The sequence below is a fragment of the Nicotiana attenuata genome, chromosome 2, assembly GCF_001879085.1.
Source record: "Nicotiana attenuata strain UT chromosome 2, NIATTr2, whole genome shotgun sequence".
Classification (NCBI taxonomy): Eukaryota; Viridiplantae; Streptophyta; class Magnoliopsida; order Solanales; family Solanaceae; genus Nicotiana; species Nicotiana attenuata.
Genome location: NC_031990.1, coordinates 62,937,024 through 62,952,531, shown reverse-complemented (window position 1 = coordinate 62,952,531; position 15,508 = coordinate 62,937,024). Strand labels below are relative to the sequence as shown.

At 37.5% G+C, this 15,508-nt stretch overlaps 1 long non-coding RNA gene across 1 annotated transcript; it reads left to right on the top strand.

The window, feature by feature from the left end:
- LOC109223003 lies at positions 500-13,293 on the top strand. Its single transcript, XR_002067496.1, has 3 exons — positions 500-690; positions 775-810; positions 13,181-13,293. It is a non-coding gene; the product is annotated as an uncharacterized LOC109223003 (long non-coding RNA).

The following is a 15,508-nucleotide window of genomic DNA, read 5'->3' as shown; positions in this document are numbered from 1 at the left end:
GTAAGTATTTTTCCGGATTTTGAACAGTGTTTTCGCTCAGATTTAAAGTGGCTAAATTTCGATGACTTTTGAAACTTGGCTATTTTTCAACGATCAGTGGTAAATCTGGCTATTTTTGAATTTCTCCCATCAAACTATCTAGTTAAAATGGCTTGCCACCGGGTTATATGACTTGCTTTAAATTATTTTACCTTTTAATTTTTTTTTTTGGGTTTTCTTAAAATGCTTTTAATAATGAAAATACCTTTTTCTTTTCTGCATTTTTGCTTATTTGTAAATACTTTGAATCTTATTACTTTTTTAAAGAAATTATCTTCTGATCTTTATTATGGAGAATCTATTGGCAATAGAAAACTGAGGTGACACATCTCTTTGACTAGCATTGGTATTTATCTTTTTCCTTTTTTTTGCTATTTTTCTTCCTTTTTTCTTTTTGTTGCTATCTACTAGATCAATACTTAAAAAGTTTAACCGTCAATTATAAAAGGCACAACCGTTTCAATTTTTAAAGACACATTCCGTTATGAAGCTTTAAAGTAGCAGCCAATGAAAGGTCACTCAATTACCTTGGATGAATTTTAAATGTACAAATAAGCAAATCAGAAAAGAAAAAAACCCCAAAGCCACTCATATCATAGACATTATCCACTATAAGGATTTGATTGATCCAAATTTCAGAAGCGTTGTAAGGTATGTATCCTCCCCCGGCTTTGTTACCGAGTCAATTTGTGCGGGGGAAAGAATTAACAAAAATGAGTTTTTTTGGCTATTCAGGAGATAAAATTCTGATAGTGAGTTGCGATGCCATCGGTAAGATTGTTCTTCTTACGTATTGTTTAGCATAAAATTGGTATCGACTGATTCAAATATATGTTTTCTTTATTTTCTGCCTCAATCTTTTTTTGTTTGTTCGTTTTAAACCTCTATTTAATTTAGTAATATAATCTCGAAAACCTCATAAGCTCTTGGATGTTCACAAAGAAATCAATACATCGAATTATGTCTTTCTTAAGTCTGATTGTACTTTCACAAGATCAATTCAGAGTACAGTGCTTCTTTTATATATATATATATATATATATATATATATATATATATATATATATATATATATATATATATATATATATATNGGTATATGTTAAATAATTTTAAAAATATGGGTATAGGTTAAATAGGGGCGACCAAATAGGGCGCCCCGTGCAATTTTATGAAATTTTTGTGCAGAGTAGGTATAATTTCAATTGTGACCCCAAAACTGAGTTTAGATACAGTTGCCCCATTGCTGAGGGTGGGCAGTCTCACATTCACTGAGCCCAATACATGTACTACCTTTTCTTTGGGATCAGTATTACTTAGGCCCCTTTTTCGGCCCAGGGATTATATGGCCCAAAAATATGTCCCAGAAAAAAGAGTTTAGTTACCTCCTATAGCAAAGGTTGATACCTTATTTATTTTAAATAAATACCCTTTAAAAAATTATATTTCATAGCTACCTTTTAATTTTTATAGCCAAATATCTATTTATGATCACCTCCTACCCTTAAGCCATAAAATACGCTTTGTATTATTTTTCTCTCATTCTTTCAGATTTTTCTCCACCTTCTCTCTCTCAACTCCAGTCTTTCTCCATGAATACGACCACGATTCTCCACTGATTCATCTCCATATTCTCGCAAAATTTTCAAATTTTTTTGCTCCAAAGCTGTGGTAAGTGTTAAAATTGATAGATTTTTGCTCCTAAATAAATCCCCTCGAATTGTTTTGTCTTGTAATCCTTACAGCCCTAGAAGCATTACAATCCTCCTGTTGCTATTTTTGCCCTAGAAGCCGCCTTATATCTTCCTTCATCTACCACCCAATTCTGCTATGGCGAACTGGGCAGAGTTGCCGCACGAACTCATTACTGCGATTGCAAAGCGTGTTAAAGTGATGGAAGATTTTATTGCTTTTGTTGGTGTTTGTACTCCATGGCGAACTACTTCTCCCAAGTACAGATCGAAACGAGACTGGGTTCTTGATCGAAACGGGAACAGTGGCGTTTCGAGTCAGAATCGCGGCCCTCTCAACGAGACGACATTAGGGTTGTTCTTGAACAAAGACGACGGAGTTTGGGGTTGAGCAACTTGAAGATTCTGTTAATATATTTCAATGTATCTCGTTGTATTTTTATGTATTTCATTGTATTCGTTGTCTTTTTTTTTATTGTATTTCAATGTATCTCGCTGTATTCTATGTATTTCATTCTATTCACTGTCTCGCTGTATTCCATGAATGTATTCATATATTTTTTTAATTAATATTATTTATGTATTCTGAAGTATATATGTATTCAAATGTATTTGCAGTATGTATTCATATGTTTTTGCACTATAGATGAATCTCGAATTTTATTGGTTGAAAACAGAGACACCCATGAACGATATCAACAGAAAAGGGAAGGATTTGAAACTCGGTGATGCTCTGTTTTGTTCTATTTATCGTCCGGGGAAAAATCTTCAGCATATTCGCGTCAAATACAGGTTAATGATGATGTAATTGAGTTAGTTGAGTTATATTAGGAGTCTATTATGTTAAAGGTGTCCATATATCCCACTGTTTCTCTATCCCCCTAATTCCTAAGACCTGCCTCGTTTTTCCCCTCCCCTTTCTTCCTCTTCTCCATTCCTTCTTCTCAAAAAATACAGAGATGGAAATTGCAATTTTGTACGTACGAAATAGTAGGGCCCACGCAATATTTATGTACGTTTTTTTTTGGAGTTTGCAATTGAGTGATCCTATGTTGATAACTCTTATGCATATAACGTGTTTGAAAAACCTTATAAAAAAAGTGTTTGAAGAAAGTTCTCTGTGATGTTTGGATCTGGTGTTTTGTTTTAGTGCCATAGCCTTATCTAGAAAAGTTGGCTTAGATCTCCTTTCGTTTCTTTCAACAATTGTTCTGGAATACCTTGACAACTAATCCCATATATTTCAAGGGGAAATGTTATGCTACTTCATCGTGCTTCCCTTTTTATCTGAAACAATTGTTCTCTAGATGTAGAATGTCATAGTCCATTTGCCAAATAGCTTGCGAAAAGGTGTTTAGTTTGTTGCAAGTTTATGCTTTGCATATTTTGCGTCTGACACACGGGAAATAGTATGTGTTGTGGATAAATTGTAGAAAAATTATAGATAAATTGTAGATAAATTATAGACTATTTTTTGCAGAAAAATTTGTAGAAGTTTTAGTCGTTTTGGATTTGTGAAAACAGAAAACAATGCATCTACAATCAGAATACAAATAATCTACAATTTATCTACAAAATATCTACAAACTGGATACATTAAATTTTAATATCCCAATTCCCATTTCAATTGTAGCATAATTGACATTTCCAATATAATTGCGTTTTTTGCAGAAGATTTGTAGAAGTTTTAGTCGTTTTTGATTTGTGAAAACAGAAAATAAAGCACCTACAATTAGAATACAAATAATCTACAATTTATCTACAAACTGGGTACATTAAATTTTTATATCCCAATTCCCATCCAATTGTAGCATAATTGTGATTTTTGACATAATTGCGTTTTTTCAGAAGATTTGTAGAAATTTTAGCCGTTTTTATTTGTGAAAACAGAAAATAAAGCATCTACAATCAGAATACAAATAATCTATAATTTATCGATAATTTATCTACAATTTATCTACAATTTGTCTTCTTCTTCTTCTTCTTCTTCGAGTTTCAATCTGAAATTCAGTCAAAACCAAGTCTAATCTTCACCAAAACCCCCTCAAAATTGAGATATAAACTCCAAACCATATTCCCGATTATTTTCAACAACACCCAATCCACACAAATAATGATTTTTGAAAACCCAAATTTGAATTCAAAGCTTTCAAGCTTTTTAATGGCTATCAATGGTGGAAAATATCTGGAAGAATATTTACTTCAATAATGGCTTCCTGATTTTTCGCAGGTGATTAAGGCAGAATTTTAATGTAGACTCAATCAATCCCAAGATACTTTCCTGATTTTTAGCGCATGATTAAGGGAAAATTCTGCCCTATTAACTCCTAATAAACGAATGGTACAAAAATTGTAGGAAAAATATGGACTAGGCGGGTAATTTAGATACTATGCACATATTTGGTAATAAAGTTTCATATATGGTATATGAAGGAAAAAATTCCCCTTTTTTTTATCGCGCGAAGCACGGATAACTTGACTAGTGGTTTAATAATTCTCATGAGCACAGAAGATGCAAGTTAAGATCGAGTGATGTTAGAGACTTATATGTTTAGGTTGATTTAAATAGTAAATACGAGTAAATATTTTATAATAAAACAATGTATACGTGCACTATGCACATATATGTATTATATAAAATGGAAGTTTTCGACTTCTCCTCTTTCTTTCTTTAAACAAGTTTCATGGGAAGTTGGAAGATGAAATCATTAAGAAGAAGGCTTTATCGAGATCCCAAGGTCAATCCAACCTTTAAGCAAGCTTAACTTTCGCATATTTGAATGTGTTTATCCTAAAAAAATGAGTAACAATTAAATTTGCACGCGGTTTAAAAGATACGTGATTTAATTCAATACGATTGATAAAAAAATAGTAGGTAATTAAATTAAAGAAAAAATGAACGGTCGAACCAATCGTAATGTGATGATCAAGTCAGATCTTAAGTTGAATACTGAAATTCAGCCTTTGATTGGATCCTCGATATAAACTCCGTTGCAATTAAAGAAGAGAATAACCGAATAACACTTTGAGTAATAGCTAGAAGACGAAAATAAACTTTTATTGCTTTGTTTTTCGTGTCAACAACATGTCAAAATAAAAGAAACTCTCCCCTTTATATAGTAGGAGAATTTTTGTCCTAATACATGTCTAAATAAGGTAATAATCTTCTTTATACGGTAAATGCTGTTCCGCAGTTAATATCGGACGGGATTCGCACCGTAATATCCGGTTAAGGGCGAATATTATGGCCCCTAATTGTCATGCCTAACCGTTCCTCCTTTTCCCGTGGTTTCGAAACTCTTCTCGGTCCGGGTCCTTTATTTTACCATGCTCGATCCCAGATACATCGTTCACTCCTCCCGAGTTTCGATACGAGGGGTTCTTCGGCTTTGCCTGTAGTGGTGTCGAGCCGTGCTTCCCTCTTGTTTCCTTATCGGGGAATCGGGGAAAACTTTTCCCCCGATTTTACCCGTAGATAGATAGTTCCCTCAATTTTCGGGGAGCAGATTTATCGGAGCAACGGAAAGCGACTAATTGACCCCGATTCCTTCTTCCATACACTATAACCGAGTCAACGGGCCAGCGAAACATCCCATCAGCCGCGTTGACTTCAAACACGTGTCAGCCGCCGCTTGACTGCCCTCGAATACGAAATGTCACGCATTGGTTATTCCCTCTCTTTAAAAGCTCTGTTCCCTTTTTTTCACTTTTCAATTTCCGATTCCAGTACTCCCTAACTTACCCCCAAACTTTTCACTTTTTCTTAACCCTTTCAAATCTTCGTACTTTGTTCCACATATCTTCATATTGTCATCTTCCCATCTTCAAATCTTCATATGCCATACTTAAATTTTCAATTCTGACCTTCAAATCTTCATCCTCATCTTCAAATCTTCATCCTCACCTTCAAATCTTCATATTTCCCATAATTTGATGGCGAAGACTTCGAAATCTATACCTCAACAGACCGTCCCTCCAACTTTTAACCCGTCCACGAATGCTGAGGTGGCCCCGGAACCTCCCCTGAAGAACTTCATCCCTGGAGGCTGTTCCATTGAAAACGACTTTAAGTTCGAAAAAGCCACCATCCAACAAGACCGAGGCAAAGAGGTATGGAGGTACATATGCTCTATTACCGAGGATACGCTCCCTACAGTTCAGGAGGATTGCAATTGGGAGGGCAAAGAAGTGGTCGACCCTGGTCCGGATGAGAATATTACTACTATTATGGAAGGGTATCTAAGTGTTCACATTTACCCCTTTACACTTGCCCCGGTGGATCCCATAATCCCTAACTTTTGCAAAAGGTAGGAGGTCTGCCTCGGGCAGATTTACTCGTCCTTTTGGAGGATAGTAATCCTCCTCTGCCATTTTGTCAACAACACTGAAGCACCTGGATTTACCATCGACCACCTGCTTCGTCTCTACAGTCTCCGAATTTTTCGAGAGGGGTTAATTAAGCTCCTTCGTCGGGAAAGTAAAGCTTCGTTTTGTAGCATCGATGAAGATTGGGATCGAGGTTGGCAGGGAGATTCGTTCGAGTAAAACCCGAGGATCTCATTCCTCTGAATTCTTACCGTTCCCTGAAAAGAGGAACTTAGCCCGTAAGTTTCTTTCCCTTTTGAGTACTTAGAATTTCTTTTGTTCTTTTTTCTTATTGCTTGCTTCTACCACCGTACAACGGTTTCCCGAGTTCCCAATGCAGTTCCCCGCTTCAACGAGTGGGTCGAGGAGATCTGCAAACAACTATCATATTCTGCGCACGAATGGTGCAAAATCTCAAAGGGCAAGTGGGAGGCCCGTTCCTATGGGAGTGCTCCTCCCGACCAAGTCTATTCTCATACTCATCCGTCATTTCGACTAAGTTTTCTTTCTTTCATAGATTTGCCCAAGACCACTGAGCTCGGGGCATTAGACAATAACGAGGCCCATCATCACTCGATAAACTCTCCGCTTCGGGACAGCCTGAAGCTGCAACAAAGGAGGAGAAAAAGCGGAAATCTGCGAGCTCCTCGAATGCAGACACCGAGGCCACGAAGAAGAAGGTCGTAGTTCTAGTCCGAAGGAGCAACAAGAAGAGTACCGGGGCCAGGGTATCGGGCCCCAACTCCCTTTTTCCAAATCAGGGATTACCTTGAAGATGACGATCTAAGTTCTTTGTGCATGGGCCGGCTGTCAATGAAGAGGAGACGGCGACGACGGGGGGAGTGACTAGAAGGTTGACCCCTCCTTGGCTCGGGAGCCCGAAGGAAAACTAGTGGCTACAGCATCTCGAGAAGCTACTCCTGCTCCGAGTGAAACCGTCGGTGTTATTGATATTATAGAGTCATTGTCTCATATAGAGTCTTTATTTGATGAGGCTCAAGCCCAAAGAGAAACCCAACTAGACATCCCGGGCCAGGGACGAGGCCCTCAACATGTTATTTGAGGGTGTGGACATCGGTGCACTGGAGGATTATTTCAGGTTTGGTCACCTGGACATCCCGAAATAGGACGTGCCGTTGGAAGCAGATGGGTCGAGCTCGAGCCAGAAGCTGGTGAAGCAGTTCCCTGCTCCGAGTGTGGATCCCGATCGCAAAAGAATGATCGTATTTACGATCCCAGTGGATACCTGTGCCGTCCGGACCCGTTGGAATGGCTATCTACCTTCGTTGTTTGGTGACTAAAGAGGATCAGGCGAGGATGAACAATGTGAGCACACCGGGACTCTTCAACGAGGCACAAAAAGCACTGAACCGGGTATGTTTCCCTTCCTTTTGTGTCCTTTGTATAGTTCGTTCAACCATAACGTCTTTTCATGATCTCATCAATTTTTTCTCAAGCTTCTGTGCTCCATCATGAAAGCTTCCATCAGTATTGGATGGAAGTCATCTAGCTCGAATTTGAGCTTAAGGAGCAAGTCTGGCAGAAGGATATGTACAAGGCCCTCAACGAGCAAAAAAGACGAGGCCCTCAAGGATCTCCCAATCCTCCAAGATAAGCTAGAAAAAGCTCAAAGGGAGGCTTCGTTCGTGAAACGGGAGCATGTAGAACTGGTTGAGAAGGTAAGGATATTTGGGATTAAAAATGAGAGGTTGATCATAGTAGCAACGACGCAACCTTGCAGGTCCAGGAGAAGGTAGACCTGATTGACCAGCTCCGGGCCGAGATGAATGAGCTCAAAGCTTCCGAGATGAATGAGCTCAAAGCTTTGACCGAGATGCTGAGGAGCAGGATGGACCTTCTAGCCTTGGAAAAGGAGGCCAGCAAAGAGGAGTTGGCATCGGTCAAGGGCTAGCTCCGGATGAAGAGGGAAAAGGTCGACAAATGGTCTCGGCTAAATGATGAGCTCCGAGCTCAACTAGGTTCGGCCATTTCGGAACGGGACAACCTCGACCGGGAGTATACCGCTCTAAAGTCCAAGTTAGAGGCGACTTAGATTGAATCCTATGATGTCAAGGAGATGCTTGCCCAAAAGAAAAACCGACATGGAAATAGCTGAGGCCCGCTTAAGAACAAAGGCCGAGTATGTAAAGTGGATATCCCGGAGGGAGACCCTTGAGGAATTCACGCTCGGGGTTCTGATCTATCGGCCGAGATTGAAGAGGCCAAGAGTCTTGAGGCCGAGGCAAAAGAGCGATATGAGTCCGAGGGTTCCGGTGCTGAGTCGAGCTCTGGTGAAGATTAGGCGGAGATGCCTTAGCTTATTTTTGTTTTCTTTTGAGGCTGTTTTATCGTGCCTGTGTAAATATTTTTGGAATAAATAAAATTTTTCTTTTGGCTATATAGCGTCATTTACTTTTTAGTATTTTCTTGCAACTTCCTATTTGAAGATTGTCATTAAAGACTTAGCATAAAAATGGACATATCCTAGAGTAATCGCTTCCCCGAAGCCCGAATAAGGCCCAGTTTTGATAATAACTCTGAGTTGCTTAGGCTTTGAAATACTTGGTAAAAGCGAAGCCTTTTAAGTTACTTGAATGTTTTAGCCATACACCACGGTGCTCTGCCGAGGGAAACCTTTTTATAGGTTTTAATTATATGTAAGGACCTTACTTTCTGAGTCGGGCTTCAAGTTCGCCCGTCTGAGAAAGTTTGGCATCTAGAATAGGAAGACGCTCAGTGAGTTGATCCCTCTCAGGCTGAAGCGCTTCTTTGACCAGTATCATCTTTTGCAAACTCTCAGAGACAAGAAGGTTAGTCTGTAAGGTTAATTTTGAAATTATCAAAGATGGTAAAAAGTAAGTGTAAAGAAGAGGAGAGGAAGATGAATGATCCTTGAGCAGAGAGATGCATGATGTTGTTGATTAAGCATTCAGCAGAGAGAGCATCAATTTTTCTCCAATCCTTATTCAAAGCCATAGGTTTCAAGTAGTTGGCTACCCCAATCGGTTTGGAGAGTAAGTAGCATTCTTCTGAAACTATAAAGGTAACACATTTACTGTTAGGATTTCGGATGAAAGTCGGAAAGATGTCTATGTTCCCCTGATCGGGTGATTAGGGGAACAAGCACATTGATCTTGTTCGATGGAGACCGGTGGAAAGACAGGTGCCGGTGGCGGAGAAGAAGTTAGGGCAGCACCTAAAGCATAGCCTTTCTAATTATTAGGGACAATCAGAGCTCGGAAGTGAGAATCAACCAATTCATACTCTCAAAATAACCCCTCCACATCCTCCGATGGAGCTATTGGTATTTTTTTCTTCTTCTTTGAAGAGAAACAGTTTTGGTATTGTCCTTGATTTCTTCTTCATCAATGACCATTGTGTCCGGTCGAGATCTCCTCTATGGTCGGTGGCTTCTCTTTAGCCTCAGTCTTAGACGAATGCTTCATCTTTGGTTTCCTCTCCTTGGTTTGGGGAATGATCAATGACACACCTTCAGTAGAAACAAGAGCTACATCACGAGCTCTTTTCCGGTCAAGGACCTCTTGAAACCGCTGTTGAGCTACCTTCAGATCAAGTAAAACCTCAATAGTAGGGCAACCAGATGATCCCCTTGGAAGGCCTGAAGTAGTAAAATAAGCAATCTATTAATGTATGGAGGCATGTGTCAATAAGGTAAAGATGAAGCTTTTCTCACCGTGATCTTCGCCCTTCCAATTTTTCTTTATTGAGATTTCCTTCCACAAGCGTAGATCCGGTGTGAATGTATTAAAAAATTCTCTACTACTGGGAGAACCTAGAGGGCGGATAAAATAGAAGGAAGGAAAATTTAAGAGAGAGTGAAAATACTTTGAGAATAACACAGTAAGAGATACTTGAGAAAGCTTACGAGTGTAGTTCCAAGATTCATGGATAGGGGATGCTGATGTTGGTAGGGCGACAACAACAAATCTCTCCGTCCAATCATGGTCATTGTCATCATCCATACTGGTAATGATGGCATTGTGTCCGCGTTTATTAAATTTGATTACGCCTCATCGAAAAATCTTAAGAGCATAAAGGCGGATCAGATGTACAAGGGTGAGGTTTTCGTGTGTCCGAGAACACAGGTATAGGAGGGAAGCTACTGTACGCCAAATGGCTTAACCCATTTCAACCAAGCAAACTTGGTAGTTCCGGAAATGTTCCAGAATAATTGGGTCTATGCTCTGCCAAGTCTGAGGGTAAAATGGTATGTATAAATAAAAATATACTATGGTTTGCTAAAATTTACCCTCTCTACTTCAAGGGGGGCCAAAACTTCAATATTCTTCCAATCACAATTGTCCTTTACGGCGGAAAAACTGGCCAGGTGAATAGATGAAGGATATTCACCAACTAATGTTTCTATCGTTGCTAGGGTCAGAGGATTCTTTTTGGACCTGGAGATCTTTTTTGAAAGAACATTGAGAAGGGATAGTTGTGTTTGTTATGGGAGGTCCAACGTCAGATTTCTTGGGCTTGCTTTTCTTGGATTGCCCGTCGTCAATACAAGTACCGACACTGGTGGATGAAAGTAGAGATAAAGTCAAAATAAGGCTGTATTGTTTAGTGGCAGAAGATGAGTTATCAGGGAAAGAAATATCAGAATACGTAGTAATTAAGGAAGTGTGGTATTCGAATTTGAAGGGTTTGCTAAGAAAGAGAAGGCTTGATGAAGAAGTGTGAAGAAGTGAAAGATGAAATTGGAGAAAATGGAGAAAGTTTATAGGCGGTTCAATATAAAGCCATCATTACCTTGGTAACTGACGCAACTATTTGTCGAAGCACGAGACAACACGTGTTCGGCTCATTAAATGCAAAGAAATATGCGCCCTTTCAAGTTTCACAAACGGTTCAAGAACTTTTCCGACAAGAAAAGAGAAGGTCTTATCTACTTTCCGGTCACATCAAGTTGACTCACCAGAGAGTAGAAAGACTATATATATTGGGTAGAATTGACAGTTTATAAGTATATGCTTATCAAGTAGACACGTGGCAGTAATGACAAGGTGGAGATGAGTCAGTAAATAGTTGATACCGAACATGCATGTGACTGGTATTGTGTAAATTCCGAAGGCATAAAGGTCGTAAAAGAGAGTTTGAAAGTAAGGTACCGTTTGGAGAAGACAACATTAAAGGAGCAGCTGTTACGGAAAATCATAACATTTGTTTTTAAACGTTATGCGCCCATTAAGAGGGGTTTTATACACTTTAAGAAGAACATGATTTGAGAATTTTGTCTCCTCAAAATTAACTATAAATATTAACATTTGTAGTCATTGAAGGACACAAAATACTTGTATTACAAAGGCTGATATTCTTTTCTCATTCTTACAAAGGTTTATACAATTGCTATTAAGCTTTCTAATTATTTCGGGGGGATCAACTCGAAGTCCATGCTTTTTCTTTCTTTAATTATCTTTATTTTATTTCCTGTATCATCTTATTAATCAGGTAAACTTAACCCAAGTGCCTATAAACTATATTACAAATTCAACTGTACCCTTTTAAGGGTAAACACTTATATAATTATCATTCACTATAAAAGCTGAATTTTACTCAGAATGGACTTTTTATATTATATTTTATCTCTCTATTATAACTTTTACTTATAACGACAACATCCATATTTATGGTAATTTTCTTTGTAAAATTATCCCTCTATAATAGCCACATAGAATTTCTAAGATTATCGATGATAAGTTTGGCTTCAAAGGAAAGTTATCAGAAACTATTTTGCAGAAAATTTGAACACAAATCTTCACCAATTTAAGTATTCAGTCGTAGGAGATTGAAATCTATGCAAGCTAAAATATAGAATTTTTCATCAATCTTGAAAGAATTTAATTTTGTAGTAGCTTTAAAATGTGTGCCTTAGAGTTTAAATCTTTGCACGTTTAGTTATGAATTTTTTATAAAATATTCTCTTTTCTAATATTTAATTAGTAAAATAAGCATATATTTTGATATTTAAATTTGAATAATCTTTTTTATCTTTTATATGTAATAACTAAAAAAGGAAAAACATTTGATTTTTGAATATTTTTTTTATAATAGCCAAAATACATTTAAATGTCAACTGCTCTTATACATGTACAATTACTATTCGCTATAAAAGTAAAAAATATCGGAAAAAATGATGATGTTATAGAGAGATTTTACCATACAATGAATCTCTTAATAGATATACAATAAATCTGTATGGGATAGAATTTGTTCTTATTTAACGATCGCATGAGAAAACGACACGTGGAACCGAAGATAGAAGATAGCCAAACTCAAAGGCAATGATCTTGCTTGTCATCAAAGAGAATGATACTCATAAAGACAAAATAAATGCCGCCATCCGGTAGCATTCAATGAAGAATATATCACAACATTAAGTTGTCCGACGGATTTTCCAAAAATTCCAAAAATGCCCCCGGGCCCACGTGGTCAAAACCCGGTTACCCATTCCCCCACGAATTCAAATATGTAATTTGTTTTGAAATCGGACCTCAAATCGAGGTCTAACTCCCCAATTTATTGAAAACCTAGGTTCTACCAAAAAAAACCCCAATTTCACCCATGAAAATCCTTGATTTTTAAGTGAAAAACATGTTTAATGATGTTAAAGACTGAAAGAATTGAGTAAAAATCAACTTACAATTGATTTGGGATGAAGTTTGCTCTTGAAAAATCGCCTATGGTGTTTGGGATTTGAAAGAATGGTGAAAAGTGATGAAAATTCGACTAAGTATAAAATTTGCTGGGCCTCGGATATGGGAATTTCGAACCTGGGTTCACAATTGCGAACCAAACAGGGCTGGGAATTGCGAGATTTCAGTTCGCATTTGCGAACACTGGGCCTCAATGCAGACTTCGCATTTGCGAAGTAATGATCGCATTTGCGATCTGGGCCCTCTCGCATTTGCGAGCAAGGGCGTCGCATTTGCGACTACAACCCATTTTCCCACTCTTCGCATTTGCGAAAGATTGATCGCATTTGCGATCTGGCCCAGATTTCCCCTTCTTCGCATTTGCGGGTCGGTTGTGCTGATGCTACGCTTCTGTGCATTTTTGCACAGGTCCAGGTTTTGAGGAGCAGCAGCAGCATTAGTACGGGAACAGACTTTCATTATCATGAGACCGAGGTAGCCTTGCAGGCGTCCGCAGGCCCGACGTCTCTTCTTTATGTTCTCTTTTAGACTGTTGCCTCCTTGTCTCGAGACTGACAGCTTCTATGTTTCTTTCAGACCTTTGTATTTAGTATATTCTTAGTGGTTCGTGAGTGATGTGACACCATATCTTGGGTAGAGGCTATTATTAACTGTTCCGCGTTTTGATTCAGATTTATAAATCAGACTTCCGCTATTATTCTTAGTAAATTTCATGTTCTATATTGATGCTATAAATTGTTAAAATAATTGTTTAGTGATGAAAAGGTAAATAAGTTGGCTTGCCTAGCTACCACGAGTAGGCGCCATCACGATCCCGATGGTGGGAAATCCGGGTCGTGACAAAGTGCGTGAACCGTTACAGAGAATATGGCATCACTGCCCACCGCTACACATTCTTCAATGGTCCTCATAATTGTCATTAAAGAGGAGCTTAATTCTAGGACCTTGTTCCCTAGGTGTAACTATAAATAGCAAGGTATTTCACACTTGCTATCTGGAAAGCAAATGAAACATCTTATTTATTGTGAAAAGGATTTTTGGAAAAATTATAGTTTTCAAACTATCTCATATATTTTGACGATTTCGAAAAAGGATTTGGGTTTTCACTGTTATTCTTGAAAAACGGAAACTATTTTTGAAAAATTGTGAAAAAGATGAGCATTTAATTTCTGAGTTACTTCCTTATTTATATGCTCTACATTGTTATGCATTATTGTTGGCTATTGGTGTTGTAACCGGCCACGTTCCAGCTCGTCACTACTTTCAATCTAAGGTTAGGTTTGTTACTTACCAGTACATGGGATCGGTTGTACTGATACTATAGACATGTGATTTTTGACCCTCCCCAAGATTTTTATATTTTAGCACGTAAATATTTAATTTAGGCCTAATATCACTATTTCAACTAATTTTGACTCTTTTACTTTATTTTATTACAAGAAAATAAAAATTGCAAAAAATAGGTTCATTAATGTTTTGTAGTCATTTTTAATCTTGAAAAATACCAAAAATAGTTTTGTTTTAACAGCCAGTCTTATTTTAATGGTTATTTTACTTAAGTAGGATTAATTAATAAAGGAGATCGTGTTTTTAGGCTCGTTCGCGGAGAAAGAATAAAATTTGGGTTCAAACGACCCATTTTTAGGCCCAATTCGGATTAGCCCATTAAGTCTAATACCCAATAGGCCAGCAACCTTTGGCTCCCCACACGGTTGTCCCTTCTAGACTCTTCTTTGGAACAAAAAACAAATAAAAAATACCCAAAGGACCTAAGAGCAATAAGCTGAAAATACAACAAATAACCTAAACCTAGACTCTACATATAGGCTAACACCTAAATCAACAAAGACACACAAAAATACACAACAAAAATGAAGACCTAAAAAAATAAGGGAAAATTACGCTCCTTGTCACTTGGCCCAACAGTCCATCAAAAAATGGCCCACATTTGAAGCCCTTACCTGATATAGCCCAGGTTGTATATAATCTGAATTTTTTTTCACCAGTTAGCCCACCCTATTTTTTTCTTTTCTTCGTTCTTCTTCTTCTTCCCCTTTCACGACTTTGCACCCAAAGTTTCTCTACCATTATATATATTCTTCAATTCTCCTTCCATATTCAAAGTTGATAATCACTATTAATATGAGAAGAAAAAATACCAGTTAAGAGAATTACTATTTTGGAGTCACCATTAAAGGTCATTCGAAGCTTCAATTTCAAAATTGGATTTTTCGATTTTGTTAGTTGTTTGGATTAGGTGTTGGACCAATTGATTGGGATTGTAAGGGGAGTTCAAAACTCAAATTTGAAGTTATTTAGAGCAGATTTGAGGTAGATTTGAGTTGAATTTCAGAAGATGCCCAAAGAAGAAGAAGAACCAGTGAAGCTCCATTAATATGATTCATTTGTATAATAGTGTATAATGGTGTATAATATTGTATAAGTAACATATAATAGTGTATAAACATCTCTTATACATTATTTTATACAAGGCTGATAGATTTCTTATTCCTCCTCCTCCTCCTCTTCATTTTTATAGACTTTTATACAACTATATATATATATAATATACCTCTTTGTATAAAAGTGTATAATATTGTATAAAAGTGTATAAGCATTTCTGACGAATTTTTTGTACGATTTTCACTTGCAATTTTTGATATTTGGATCCTGTAAATAATGTATCAGCCTTGTATAAGTGAATCTGTTTCTCTTTGCAAAGTATACTTGATGTAG